This window comes from Lepisma saccharinum, chromosome 1, assembly GCF_977018435.1.
Source record: "Lepisma saccharinum chromosome 1, izLepSacc3.1, whole genome shotgun sequence".
Classification (NCBI taxonomy): Eukaryota; Metazoa; Arthropoda; class Insecta; order Zygentoma; family Lepismatidae; genus Lepisma; species Lepisma saccharinum.
In genome coordinates, this window is record NC_139229.1 from 62,769,832 (window position 1) to 62,785,854 (window position 16,023).

General features: G+C 37.2%; 1 protein-coding gene across 6 annotated transcripts in view; it reads left to right on the plus strand.

The window, feature by feature from the left end:
- Positions 1-16,023, plus strand: part of LpR1 (Lipophorin receptor 1) — a 261,835-nt gene that overhangs the window by 208,311 nt on the left and 37,501 nt on the right. The gene's annotated exons all lie outside the window — the stretch shown is intronic.

The following is a 16,023-nucleotide window of genomic DNA, read 5'->3' on the forward strand; positions in this document are numbered from 1 at the left end:
TATGACATTTCTGTTAGTAGCTCAAATACTTAGTAGTTAACATGCAGCGTAGTTATACGCCACATAGCGCAGTATCAAAATATTCGATTATACATAAAACTCGGGAGTAGGTCAAAGCAAATAACCCTAAAATTATTACCTCCTGGAACGTAGTCAAAATTAATTTATTACGAATGTAAATATATTCCGTACATTTCCTATACTACCATTAAGTATGTTTAATATCAGAACACCATTAACACTGCTGACCAGTGTTTTTTGTGTACAAAAGGCTGCACTTGTTCATTCTCTGCTGCTTTTTAGATTCCCACTCTTTCCTACTTTTTGAAACGCTGCCTTAATACTCAGATTACGGTACCAAAATTAACTGTAAATTGTGTTTCTGCTAGAAAAGGTTTTTGTGTGCATGTTCTTGCAGTAGCTACTTTGGTTATCGAAGACAGGCAGCTGAACGAAGGTAAGTGGTGTGTATGTTTTATTGAGAATCGAAGAATCCGTTCATATTGTTCAATTACAAAGAACTTTATGTTCATTAAAAGACACGCTGCTTTCATTTTAAGCAGACTTATCTTTCGCTCATATTCACACATGCAGTTTGAACATCAGTTAGAAGGCGACCATTTTACTGTATAGTCTGTCCGCAAAGATAATTTTTCAGCTATTTACACAGTACTTGTTCAAACCTGCTGCTAGGGCATATCACTTGTCGCTTTGAAATTGTTAACAATGTGTGGAGTTAGAGATATCTGACCACGCCGTGTGTAAATCACGTTTTTTAAAAATCGTATGTGTATTTACAGCTGAAAATAGTGTTTGAAATTCGTTAAATGTAGCATAATGTTTCCTCTCATTCTTGATATGGTTGAACGCGTCAGTGCGAATGGAAGGATGTGATAGAAAGAATGAAAGTAATATAGTTATTATCCTAATATTTGCCTAGGCTACTTAAGAAAACATGTTAGGATAGCTGCACATATTGCTTTTCCACCAAGGTGCACATACCAGTTACATTTCGTCGCATAAACCAGGAATTTAATATTCAAGATCCCAAAGTAAATATTAGCATCGGTAAAATATGTATCTATTTCTTAGGTCACATAAGTTAGCATAGGAATCCATGAAGTAGTCGCAAACTGCACTAGGTGAAAAGTCAACATTTGCACATTAGTGATTTTGACACTGCTTCAACGATTTGTAATACACCAGCAGTAACATTTGAGTTAAACATTTTGCAGTAATTATTGTTTTAATAAAAGCTTTCTTTTTCATTTTGGTCTGCTTTGGACATGCATTACATTTAACATATAGTTCTAATTTTAAAATATCTTGACAACCGCCAAGAGGCATGCAACTAACGATAGGGTGCGATATTTACCTGACGTTTATTCTTTAGCTGTTAAATTCTCTAGCAATTTTCAAAAGCATTCTAGAAGAATCTGAGTTTAGATACATTTAGAATTGCATTTCAAGCTAAACCAAGCTAATTTTTCATTGCTAAATGTATTGAAGCACATTGTATTGGAACCGTTGAAAGGACGCATCAGTTTTCAAAAACTTCTCATTCCGCTATGGAAAACAAGAGACTAGCCTTTCTGTAAACTCGCGTGAAAATTGCAACAGCGTCAAATGCATTTAAAATAGAAATAGCCTTCCTTCCTATTTGCCTATTCATTGTTTCTCTCTCCAAAACAGTTGCTTGGAGCTCATTTTTGACTTTGCTATTACATTTCAAAGGTTTATTCGCTTTTGAAATATTACTCGTCCACCAGAATTGTATTGGCTTTTGAATTTTAGCTTGGGCTTGTTTTCAGCCATGAATCAATAGGAGAAAAAGTGTCGACAACCATTGGGAAAAAATACAGCCATTCTATGGTCTGTTTTGAAATTATATCGACATAGAAAAAGGGAGATAACCCTGTGACATTTCTGAATCTGCGGTACTCGCATCTGCAATAAAAAGAGGATAAAGAAAGAAAAAAGAAAAGCGTGTTGACGCGACACTGGCGCCAGTTACTCGATGTAACATTACAATCTGAATGTCCTTGTGTACAGAGATGGTTTAGCTGTCACTGGTACGGGCTTTTTTTTTTTGTCTTTTCATCTCGTTCTCGAACTGTGTTCACTCTTGATACAGTTTCTACAACGCAGTAGGAGGATTTTCGTCCACTTCAAAGAAACCAATGCGCGCCGAAACCACGGGAATTTCTTTTCACGTCCGAATTACATCCCCCACCCCATCTTCCTGCAACATTTTCACGTCCGAATTACATCCCCCACCCCATCTTCCTGCAACATTTATCTCCTGCAGAGAGATACGTGCATCGCTGCATCGCAATTTAGGTGCCTGTACGTCAGAGCGTGCGTTTCTTTCCTCTGTCGCATTAAAAGGATTTCGTGTACATTATAATGCGAACAAGCTGGGCAGTATTCTCGTGTACAAGTTCAAAGCACAAGAAATACACATAGTTAAAACCAGTGCTTTTTTATTTTTTTTTATTTTAGCGGAACGCCGTACCTGCACCTCTCTATCGGTGCGTTTCACTTACGTCACAAACTGTTACATTGTAGCTTCGAGCAGCCATGATTGAGGCCAGTTCTTGTCAGCGTACTAACACACACATTCGTGATTTAAAACAAACGTGTAATTGGTGCACTTAACGAATACCACGCGGTGGATATTTCCTTGCACACGACAAATAAAAATGCCCGTAAACATGGCGGCTGTGAATCCTGACGCCACATGATACCCACCTATTGGGGAGAGTAAGACTAGTAACAGTATATTTTAAGGAAAGAAATGGCGTGCGCGCGCGCGTGTGTGTGCATTTCCCTCCCCCCGGAAAATGAATGTCACTTAAAATTACATATTTCACACAATTTTTTTTTCAGTCTAAGTAATTTATGAAGAAACATTATACGCGTAATTTGAGACTGAAGCAATGTTTTTTGAGGGAGCATCATTATTATGGGGGAAAACATGTCTCCTCTCCCTGGAAAAAAAATACTTTGTTCACCCCTCCCTGGAAAAAATCCTGCGGCCGTCCATGGCAAGTAAGATAATGCAAATGTCGCAAAATACTGTTAAAATGAGAGCATATACTACCCTCAAATATTTGAAAATACACAATTCAAGAGCATAAATTCAACGTGACAAAACTTTAAACTGACTGAGAAGTTTTTAGTTTATTGTGATAACTGCTTAAACTTTCCCTGGTTCAAGCTAAGAACAAGAAAGATGCAGCTTTCAAAAAAAAAAATGGGTGTTTTTAAAATTCCATAATGGTTGAATCGTTCAATTAAAGAATAGAAAACAAGTTTAATTATTTCCCGTGCAAGTGCGCTGTATAAAATATATTAATGAAATGTGCTGGATTTAACTCGACGTGAATGCAGTATGCTTGAGTCTTGATGCAATGTGTGGTATCGAAAGAACTTATCACGATGTCATATCTTCGTGATAATATCATTGCATATAATTTCAGAAATAATCTCTTTTTAGAAATAACCGCGCGGAAAAGGCGAAAAGTTAAATAGCCTGGACGCTACGCATCGAATTGTACTTCACTGTATCTACGTTGCTTGCATTATAGGGGCACGTAATGCAATGTACAAAATCTTGAAGGAAGAAAGTCTTAGATGAAGGAATGCAGTGCTTTTGGAGATTTTGTAATTTATGCTACAGCGATACCTTTTATATATATATATATATATATATATATATATATATATATATATATATATATCTCGTGAACGTTTCCCGAACCACGGTGTTCCGGTTGGTAGGACGTGTCACTGCATAAGTGTAGCCAGATTTATGGAGAGTGCGATTTCGTAAAGGTTTTTTTTCTTTACATCGTCACTGCATAGGCGGCTCTGAGGTTCACTTTATCAGTGGGTACCTAAACGCGATCTTGGGGCGTGGTGCTGATCACAGTACACCCAGGCACGTATCTAGAAATATATTTTCCGTGGGGGGGGGGCGTTCCGAATAAAGTGCGTCAGATACTTAGATATAATATAACTGTTTAAATTAATACGTTAATTCAGGGTGGCTACTCACCGGGAATTCTGCGTGAATTATTGGCTCCGGGAATTATGCGTGAATTCTACTTGAATTTTTCTCCATAGACGTGAAAAATTGTAACTTTTATTAATCCAAATCCTATTGAATTTATACATATTGATAAATGCCCAGAAGCGAGATTTTCAAGTTGTTTTCATTTTTATCGAGGAAGGAAAATAATGTTGTGTGAAAAATAAAACAGAATTCTCTCGATCTGTTTACTTCGTTACTGTCCTTTGTAGAGCGATCTGACAGACGGAAGATTATTACAAGATAAGATTTCTTGAAGATGATTAGGTAGATCTGAGTTTGAAATTCTTACACAATTAACAATTTTTCGCAGGTTAGAGTATATCCCAAAACATTTGCGTGACTTGTGTTTGTAGATGTATTTCGAGTGTGAGTATGTGAAATGGCAAGTGTAAACGAAGGACCACAAATTAAATGTTTTAAATATACCTACCATTTAATTAAATTAAATTAGAATTTTCGGATACGTTGGAATCACACAGATACTTCTTATTGTTACTATATTTCTGTGGGCATATCAGTGGCGCAACCACAGGGGGGTGGGAGGGTCATTGCCCCTCCCTCCCCAAACCTTGAATGGAAATCAATTCTAAGGAGGGCAAGGGGGCAAACATTGATGTCCAAGGGCACAGAGGGGCAATTTTCTCCGTCGATTTCAAATTTTTTGCAAATAAAGGTACATTTCATAATTTTCTCGCTCGCTCGCTTCGCTCGCAATACCTGCTTTTCTTAGTCTCGTCAAGTTCAGAGCCGTAGCTAGGGACTGGCGGGAGTCGGCCCTGGCCGCCGACCAATCTAAATGATAAAAGCTGTAAAAGAGAGAATGCGATGGCACCTTGTGAAATTATTTGCGCCCTATTAAATCAATATTGTTTTCAGTTTGCAAAAAAATGGATTAAAAAGATTCTTGTCCGCTTCACCCGCAATATGATAGTTTTCTGTAATGCATTGTAAATTACCAGAGGGAGAAATAAGACTTATCTTAATGGATTTTGTCTTAAATGTATGAACAATTGTTGGGAGGAAAAGGAGCGTGCACATTTGCGAGACAATTTATAAAATTTTTGCTGTTGGTTTGTTATGATGTAGATGAATTGATTATGTAATGAATATAAATAATAGACACACATGCTGTGTGTGTATATATATATATATATATATATATATATATATATATATATATATATATATAATATTAAAGAAATTTTGGTTACGTACACAATTTAGTGTTGGAATGTATTTTCTTATTTTACATCACTCCATTTTGAACATGTGTAAAACATATGTTGTACGTGAAAGTTATACATGTTATATGTACAAAAAGAATAATATTCGGAATGCATTTTCTGCCATTCAAAAATTCAGTTTATGTACTTGTTTTCCATTATTAATGAATGTGAAATTTAAGTTGTTTTTTTTTTAAAAAAAATGTTTAAAAAAGTTTGTTCCAACACAAATGCTTTAACACTGACTTTTATCCCCTTTTTGTGTGATTTACGGGGATGATAACGTCTTTGACACTACCACCACCACTACTACTACTACTAATAATAATAGTTAGTCATGTTATTATTATTGGTACGTTTATCCTGTACTTGCCCCCCCCCCCCCGATAAGAGTTCGTGGTTGCGCCTCTGGTGCGAGTGTTGAGAAGCTGCAATACGCAAGGTTGAAATAGAGAAAACCTCTGCTTGTGGCCTTGAATTTTTTTGAAACTTTGCCTTCAAAACCGGGAATTATACTTGAATTTTATCATGGTCCTAGAGTAACCACCCTGTAATTGATAGGTCTATTAATAATATAATTAATATTGTATTGTTATTACATAAATAAGTAAAAAAGACCGTATAAGAATAGATGTAACAGCACATATTCATTATCTAGCTTACTTATAGTTAAGAGCGCCAAAATTTGTATAAAAACTACTGCCCTGGCAAGGAGATTAATGTAAAAGAAAATAGAGAATCAATATTTATTAAATAACAAAAAAGGATCTTGGATCCAGTTGATGCCCCTGATTAACATTTTATGCATATTATATCATAAATAGTAGTGTGCATAAATCTTCTTAGGTGCTGTCATTCAAAGCCGTATGATCCCAATATAATCCTTATCTTCCAGTAAGTTAGGCGGAAATTAATAACCCTCGATTATGCAACAAATGCTAAAAATTATATATTCATTAATTTTAGTACTTGGTAAGTATTTTGGGGAGTTCGGACCCCCCTGAACCCGCCTAAATACATTCTTCGTACCTCTGAGAATGCGTGGAACCCTATGGCATGGTGCAATGTACAGGGAAGGGCCTCATTATATAATACGAACGTTTTCTATCTTAACCCCCTCCCCGCCTTTGGATAAAAACTGATTGTTTTAATAATCATAAATTGAAGAAACTTTTTCTCGAGTGTGCGTGGTGTAGGGGAGGTGGTATTACCCTTCCATAAAATTTGATTGTCTTCAGTGTATTACTCTCTCTTCGCCATTGTGAAACGCATTTTCGTTGGCCCTATACACGTAGTTCATTGCTTAGTTTTATTAGTTATGTCAAATTTAACAAGATATGATGTTGAAATTATATTACCTGTAGGATCACATGGTTTTTAAGGTATCAGGCCGTTGCGGAGTGGTTAGCAGGGCTGTTCTTTGCGAGTGTCCCATCATATCATCTCGTCCTTTTCGTCCCAATTATCCAAAAGTGACAGAAAGGTGACAATGAACAAAAATCAAATCAAATGAGACCTGACTAACAGCAAATAACTAGTTTTATCGCATTATTCCACTACTCTTGTGCAATTTATGAAAAAAAACGTCCAGCTTTCATTTAGGAGCGAAAATTAATGTTATATCATTTTTTTAATTAGGTCTTTTAAATCTTTTTTTTTTATTACAGAGGTCATTTATTTAGATTTTTTTGTCGTCAACTTCCTTGCCAAAATCATCATTCATCCTCATCGTCGCAATTAGCCAAAAATGGCAGAAACACTACGCTAAATAACCAAATTTCAAGGCGTCTGTAGGATATGAAATTGTGTTCTGGAAAGGGATACGTTTTTTTCCGCTGGTTGTCAGTACCCGCCAGCTTAATCTTCTACAAACAAAGCCAACTCAGTTTTTTTCCGGTGCTGGAAATTTCCAGGGAGCCTGGAAGCTATATCAGGCTGTTCACGTATCATATCAACGGCGGCCGGCGTTCCGAATTCATATGGAACTTGTGCAGCTGCCTTCTTGTTTTCGCCACATTGTCATGGCGTCGTTAGTTCGGCTTCAAAAACCAATATTGGGTTTTCATTGAGGGGCTTCGTTCTATAATGTGGCTGACGCAATGGACTTTGTACAAAGTGCGTGTGCAGAACAGGTGCGTGTTGGCAAATTTGCGCTATAGACTTTTGAACCACTGGATCATGAGCCAGGTGGTCATTACCTAGGTTTCGAATTTTTAGCTTATATATATATATATATATATATATATATATATATATATATATTTATTATTTTTTTTATTTCGATATGAACTCGTAATCGAGTTACCAGAGCACAAGTGAAAATTTTTAATTTCATGTAAAGCAGACTTTCATGGCTTAGTTGTTAGCACAGCACGGTACGACGCCAGAAATCCCGGGTTCGAATCCCGGTCTGGGCATGGTTCTTCATCATTTAATTATATCACTCATCCTAATCTTCGCTATTAGCAAGTGATAGAAAAGCGATGTAAAGTAAACCAAACTAAATCAATCATTTCATGTAAAAAACACAAGTACATTTTCTGCACTTCAATGCAGAAATTTTTAAAATACTTTCTTGTAGGCACACATTACCTTTCTTTGCCAAAAATAATCCATGTAAAATCTTTTCGGAAAGAAAGCTTATCACTTTGATACTGGTAAACTCAATTATCATTGTTTGGGATTATTAGAATTCTTGGTCTGGCAAGTGACGCGCGTTGACACGGCGCTTCGTAAGGAGAGAGAATTTGCAAGACTAGATCAATTTTACGTTTGATAGCAGTGATCGTGACGTCTGTGAAGCCAGCCTACTCTCGGTTTTCTCAAATCTTCCTATTTTGCTGCTGATTGGGCGTATGTTTGTTTCGCCGGACATGCAGCTACATCAGGCTGGAATATATGCAGGTCGTGTAGGTTAGAAAATTTTCGTGTGACGTATTTTCAAATCTTGCAAAATGACTTCTGAAGGGTCTCTTTTCTGTAGCCGATCCTAAGTTAAATCATGCAAGAACATACATCGGACTGTTAAATTACAGCACTATTTTACTTCATAAAGTCAGCCCTGCATGTGACGTCATATAATTGCAATCGTTAATTACCACAGACGGTGTCACCTTTACATAAATTTTAATGTTCAAAACTAAGCAAAGCTAAGAAACTGTGATCTGTTCATCGACACTTCTCACCACGGGCCTCTTCGATATCGTAGTTGTTGTAACGCCGTCGCCTTATCGAGGTGTCCAGTGTTCGATACCCGGTGGAGGCGCACAGCAGTTATGATCCTACTTTAAACTGTAAGTCAAGTCCCGATTAGCATATCTGTGCATAAAGTGGACTAAAAAACACTCTGACCTTGTCACTACATTGATTATTGCACAGGTGTGATATTTTTATGTTATAGAATGGTGTTGAATTATCAGATACTCGAAGCAGATTGAGATGAAACATTGCCCATGAAGTGGAACATTAGAGAAAGTTCTAACTACAGATTATTGGAAATTTTGTCCTTGTCTTTGCTCCCCAGGTTTCTCGAACTCCAAGGAATTATCTCGATGACGAACAGGACTACTATACACTTCCTACGCAATTCCGGATCGGATTATGAACTTGCATCTCCCTGTGTCCTCGTGTTTTTTGTTTTTTTTTTCAAATATTGCGTTTGGCCTAGCGATGCGTGATTATTAATCCCATCTATTTCCAATTTTCCGAATTAGCTTTTTTTTTGTTTGTTTTTCATCCTCTGTGCATCAAATTGACATTTTAATCTTTCACTCACTTCGTTGTGGTGTACGAAAGTCGATCGCAGTACGAGCGGTCGAACTGAAATTGTATATTTTCGGTTTAAACGTTAATTGGGTGGAAACAGAAAATGATATGGCTGTGCGGAAGAGTGAAGCAAAAAGCTGTTTACTACACATTTTTCATTATTTGGCTGCTTTTTCTGCTTATTTTAGGTTAATTTCATCGATGTGGACGAATAATGGTTAGGTAATATGGAGTAAAGTAACGGAACCAATGGAACATCAATGCATGACCGGGGTTTGAACCTGGAACCTTCGGAACTGGCCACTGAAACGTGATTTTGATATTTACTTATCGTCGCTTTTCTGTTACTTTTGGTTAATCTCGACCATGAGGAGACGTGATACGATGAAATTGATGAAGAGACGCAAAGAACACCCTTGCCAGGATTCGAACCCAGGCTCTTTGGCATTGTTTCGCGCCGCGATAACTACTAACGTAGATCGGCGCGTCACTGAAACTGTTTTTGAATTTAATATTGTTACAATTTTAGAACTGGTAAGGGGCACGCAGTTTAAAACTATTTGCTACTATCCAACGTAGAGCATGCAAGAACATATTGGTACCTTTTTATACAGGGTGGTGCAAAATAGGTTGGCAGTATTATTTTGTTTCTCTCCACGAAGCGTTTCTGCACTTTCATATTTTCAGTAATTCTTCAGGATCCACTGTACTGTCAGGTTGCGCGCCATTACGAATCGCCAACCTGTAAAATTCAAAAGAAAGACTCGGCCTACTTTTGCACCACCCTGTACCGGTATAAGATTGCGTAATCGGAGGTAGGGAAAATGGACCTATTAAAAAAAAACGTGGAATAAACTATTCTCCATCCACTGTAAGAACGAAGTTCAGTGCAAGTAAAACCACGTGACTTCTGAAAAAGTAGTTCTTTCCTATTTGTCACAGTGTTACCTTGCCCGTAAATGTGTTGGTAGCAGCTCTACAGTTCATAATATAAAGTATTTCAACTTCTGTATAGCAGCTGCGTTAAGTGATGTGACTTTTGCACATGCACTATATTCATCCGCGCAATTTTTTTGCACATCTTCCATTGGAATAACCAATATGATCTCGCAGATCACGTGCGTTTGTTTACTTTGGCTTAGTTCTTACGTCAGACAGAGAATAGCTTCTTAAGTGCTCTAAGTACAAGTCGAGGTTACTTATACTACTGCAAAAACCCTAATACATTCACTGAAGTTCGTCACAAATTTTGTTTTGGTAGGCCAGAGCGAAAACACCTTACGTAAGCATTAACTTAATGGAAAAGTGCAGAGTTATATTCAGCCACATGCTTGTGTTTAAAATGCTCTATGCCTACATTGATCTTCGTGGTTCAGGGGTCAAGGTCAATGCCATAAGCTGCTCGCTCCAGTGAACCTGCTTGCGTTCACAGCAAGCTCTTGTTTGTTGACCAACAAAGCGGAAGTGCGAAGTATCACGATCACGTGATGTGCATTGAATTACTGTTATGGGTGTAGAAAGGTCATTTTAACTTCGATATTTAAAAGAAGTTCTTAACCACTTTTATCAGCCAGCCGGCGTCACCACTGGCTGGATGGGGATTAACTTAGCCCATCACCAGGGGGGGCGGTGATAACATTTGGCCTGCTAGGCTATCCTTGGTTTTAGGCCCTGCCGACATTAGTATTATTATTATTATTATATATTCTAATGTAAAGGAGCATTACTACTCCTCCTTAGAAAACAATGTTAATGGTGACAAGAATGCTTTTTGGTTTCACTTTAATAGAAAGAAGAGAGAAAATACTATCACTGAAATTATTTATGATAATGATGTACTATTCAATGAATATGATATTGCTAATGCTTTTAGTGAGCTTTTTCACAAATCTTTCTCAAAAAGAAGTCATGTAAATTTTAAAAATATTATTCTTCATTCATACACCAACCTAATTGATGTACCTGTTATCTTGGAAAAGGATGTAAGTGATACAATTAACAAACTAAAAGGCAGGTCTTCTATAGGTCCTGATGGCATACCTTATTTTATTTTGAAAGCAAACAAAGATGTTTTTGTACCATTGTTAACTAAAATTTACAACATGTCACTTACTTCTGGAATATTTCCAGATATCTGGAAAAATGTGTTTATTGTACCTGTAACTAAAAACAAAGATGGAAAAGTCAATGATCTTAATAATTATAGACCAATTACTATATTAAATTCCATGGCAAAGGTTTTTGAACACATAATTGCTGACTATTTGTCTTTTTCTTTTAAACAATATATTGATGGAAATCAGCATGGATTTTTTAGAAAAAGGTCTACTGTCACAAATTTATTGGTTTTAATAGACTCTCTTAAATCTAACATTAGGAAGCAATCCCAGACCGATATTTTATTTATTGACTTGGCTAAAGCCTTTGATAGTGTCAGCCATCAGCTATTAATTTACGAACTCGACCAAATGGGATTATCACCACGATTTCTGAAATTGTTTTCCAACTTTTTAGTAAATAGAAGTTTCTCTGTTAAGATTGGTGAAACAACTTCTTCTAAAAAAGAAATACTTTGTGGAGTACCTCAAGGGTCGCCACTTGGCCCAATTCTGTTCGCTGTTTTTATCAATGATTTTACATTATGTTTTAAATCTAGCACATGTTTACTATATGCAGATGATATAAAAATTTTTAAGAGTATTTTAACAAATAATGATGTCGTTCAACTTCAGGCTGATCTCGATAGAATGACATATTGGTGCAAGATTAATGAAATGGAAATTAACTTGAGAAAGTGTAAAGTTTTAAGATGTACTAAGAAAGTTCATTATATAGTCTCAAACTATTTTATTTATGAAAATAAAATCCAAGTGTGCGACAGTCATAAAGACTTAGGAATAGTAATAGACTCCTCTCTCATATTTGATGAACACATTTCAGAAATTTGCAAAAGAGCAAAGAGAATGCTTGGTTATATATTTTTCTCATGGAAAATTTTTAAAAAGGAAGATACCTTAATATTCCTGTATAAAACGATAGTTCGTCCTATTCTTGAATATGCAAATGAATTATGGTTTTTGACTGCAACCAGTCACCTTCAAAAAGTTGAATCAGTTCAAAAACTTTTTATCAGGTTATTATGCACAAAGTTTAAAAAAAATTACTATGACCAACATTACTCTGAATGGTTATCACAGTTGAATATGTTTTCCTTAGAAGAAAGAAGAAAAATGAGAAGGTTAAATTTTGTAGAGAAGATATTAAATTTCCAAGTTGACAGTGAATACTTTTTGAATAATATAGCTTATAAAATTCCCAGATATTCCCATAGATATATCTCAATTCTCACATGCCTAAACAAGGCAAGAGGTTTAGTAGCTGATCTTGTTGAAACCTACAATTTGAATTTATGTTGATGTATAAAATTGTAGGATCCACTGTTTTATTTTATAATTATGTATTCAATTTTTTAATTTTGTATAACATAGTGGTTGTTTAATCGTTATCATCACTTCAATAAATATGATCATTATTATTATTAGAACAATACACAGTTAATTGCACAATATTATATAACAATAAACAATTATTAGTATCAGAGATATAATGGATCTCATTGAAAACTGTAACTTGAGGTGTGGATATGCTAACTTGTTATGTTATGTTATTCTGCAGCTTATGTATTTTATTCGTGTAACTTTGTGCTTTTGTATTTGTATTTGACTTAGTGCTGTATAAGGTTTCATACTGTGCTCAACACTTAAAATAAACGATTATTATTATTTAAGTTTTGTTATCGTGGTACTTCACTTCCACTAATTGCATTTTCTGTATTAACACTTTTTTGAAGCTGATGGGGCTATTGAACAATACAGATTTGCTTTAGTCACTCTTTCCGAACAGAAAAATGAATTTAATTTAGGCACTTTCTTTATAATTTCCGAAAGATGCATTTCTTGTTTCACTTTTAGTTTATAAGCGCCACTTGCACTATGCATTTCGCTACACACCTCTAATACCGCACACGCACCAATAGAAGAAAAGCCTAGTTTCCATTTCCGTAGAGTTAGTAACTGATGTACTATATATGTATACGGCTGGTAATGGGATGAAGTATCGTTGCCATTACTTATACGGGAGTTTCACTGATTGGCGTTCCTCTTGCAATTTGGTTGCTGAATCTTCTGCACCTGTCGCTTGAAGTCCATCTGATATTGGTTTGGTCCTTACAAGGACCCAAGTCTCTGTGGGAGGATATGTTGACCAGGGTCATGGAATGCTGGTTTTCGCTCGTCCACGTACCCGGGTGCTGATGTTATTGTCGTCAGGGTTGGCTTGTGCTTCGAGGTTGTCCCAGAATGTTTGGACTGTCTGTGCAATGATGTCTTCCAAGTTTTCTTGCATCTAGCAATTGGTTGTGCATTCTCTAGTCGTAACTTTTCATATTCTTCTACGCCATGTTCGCTGTACACAGTGTGATCATTTCTGACAGTGTATCTAAGCCTGTCGAACTTGTAATGTAATGACTTCAGGGTTTGATGCCCACTTACTCTGGTGAACATCTTTGCATCCGGTGACCTTCGGTACTGACTTCCGTTAATTGAGAACAGTGACGAAGCTTGCGACATCTAACCGCACGCACCTAAATCAATTTTCTTCAGCACTGGACTTCATAAATGCAAAACCTGATGCAACTCGCATCTGCATAAAGACAATGATGGTCCATTAGGAAATTAGTGCACATTTTAGAGTACCCTCTGTTATCAGGTTTCGGACCCTGGAAAGCGCGCTGGTAGGCGAGTAGTTTCCTCCCTCTCGCTCAAGACCGAGCGTTGCCCAAACGAACAGGCGGGGATGAATAATTCATTTCTGCAATGAAAGCGGGTACGTTTCTGCTCAGAGCGAGGTGGGGCTGGTAGTCAGGTGCTATTTCGCCAATTCAAAGAGTAGGATAATTAGTAGAGTGGGAAGTGTCGGTGGTGATGTGAAGTAGTGTGGGGAGAGGGTCGTCGAAATGTTCCCGAAATTGTACGTGATAGCTGGGATGTTAATGGTTTATTCGTAGCGTGATTTTCTATGTAGAATTCCCATTTTCCACCCCCACCCCCTTTTCAGGGCTGGCAGATTGAATGGCGGGGAATAAACGTCGAGAGAGTTAATCGGCATCATCAAAAGAGCACAATGAAGGTAAAATGGGGTCATATTTCATCGTGAATCAAACCTGAGATTTCTTGACTACCAGGCCTTAATCGCTGAAGTGTCGTACTCCGCACATGCATGTAGCTGCCGTCTGATGTCTGTAACACACCTAGTTTTGCTCGCTTGTTCCCAAATCTCTGACGAGACTAAATTCTAGTTACGGTTGTAGGTCTCTACTTTACAGCAGGGTTCTTAAAGATCCAGGAACCCATTAATTCTATTGGGTTCCGCAAGAGGACCGGAACATTTTTTCTCGCACAATTTAAATTGGTCCAAGTTGCGTATTGTTTCATTTCAATACGGAACTTTGACAGTATTTAAAATTGATCCGGAAGAGAGGTTCCTGGACCGTATTTAAAATTGATCCGGAAGAAAGGTTCCTGGACCGAAATGAAATACTTGAAACATAAAGGTTCTTTCCGGTCCAGAACCCATTTAATTTACACTTGCTGATTTTCTCTCCTAGAACGGAATTGAATTTATTTAAAATTCCTGGACCTACAACAACCCTGCTTTACAGGCATAATTTCTCGATTGATTTTTTTAAAAAAATGTGGGCACGTAACACAATACGGAAATAAATCCCTTATCTAGAACAGAACTAGGATAAGACAAATGTCTGTTCAAAACTTCCTACTAAAACTATCACTGTCATGTAGACCTTATCAACATCTGTCTCGGATCATAATATATCCATACCCTAGATTAAAGCTGAGGCTGTAAATAGTGTTGCCCACGAGACGAGACTTTGGCCTGTCTCGTCTCGTGGAAATGCTGTGAAATGCTGTCTCGTCTCGAAAATATTCGTTTGTCTTGGGACACATGATCAATCTCGTCTCGAATTTTTAAAAGCCTGTCCCGTCTCGTCCCGTGGGCAACACTAGCTGTAAAGGAGCACTCGCTACACGTGAGGACAAACACAGGACGACACGACCCCACAGTCTGTTACACCACAGATAGAGACATATCAGCAGATCTTCCTCTAAAGCAGGAAAACCGGTGCACGGACCTCCCACACAGCAGCGCCATCTCTTATTCAGTTTGGTATATGAAATGGAAGCAAAAGTGCGAGTGGTGCTCTCAGCTCCTCGTAGCGGATTATTACAAAACTTCTTGCGATTCCCGGTGGGAGGTCCGTGCACCAGTTTTCCTGCCTTAGTTGAAGATCTGCTTATATATCTTTATCCGTGGTTATACTGGTTGAGTCCACGCGCCAAAGCTTCTCTAAATGTGGAAGTGAGGTTCACTTTTGGGTGCCTTCTCTGATAAATTTCGTGCTGTCTCATTTCGTTCTCATTGTCTCGGATTTGCGAGACGATACCGATACTTTTCTCGAAACATCCGTGTTCCTGACAAATTCATTTGATAGACTGAGGAGGCCAGTTGCTTATTTTTATTCGTATATTAGCCATGCAGCCGCTTGCAAAAATTATAATGGACAAATATACCTCATTTTTCGTTTTACGTAATGTGAAGACCACCACCTTGTGCTCTAGCACCCATGCAAAATCCTGAAAAATGGGGAATGACAAGTAGCGAGAAGGAAAAGATGGCGTGTAGAGAAATTTTGGAATAACCTATAACTGTAAAAGAAAATAATTATTTTTTCTTTGTAGCAGTCAGTGGTATGTTACATTTTCATACATCTGATGATCCTTTACTAAATAAATATGTTGGATCAAACGCGGGTTGTAACTCACCACTTTTTTTTCACCTTCAAATCTCTCTCCTTACTAATTT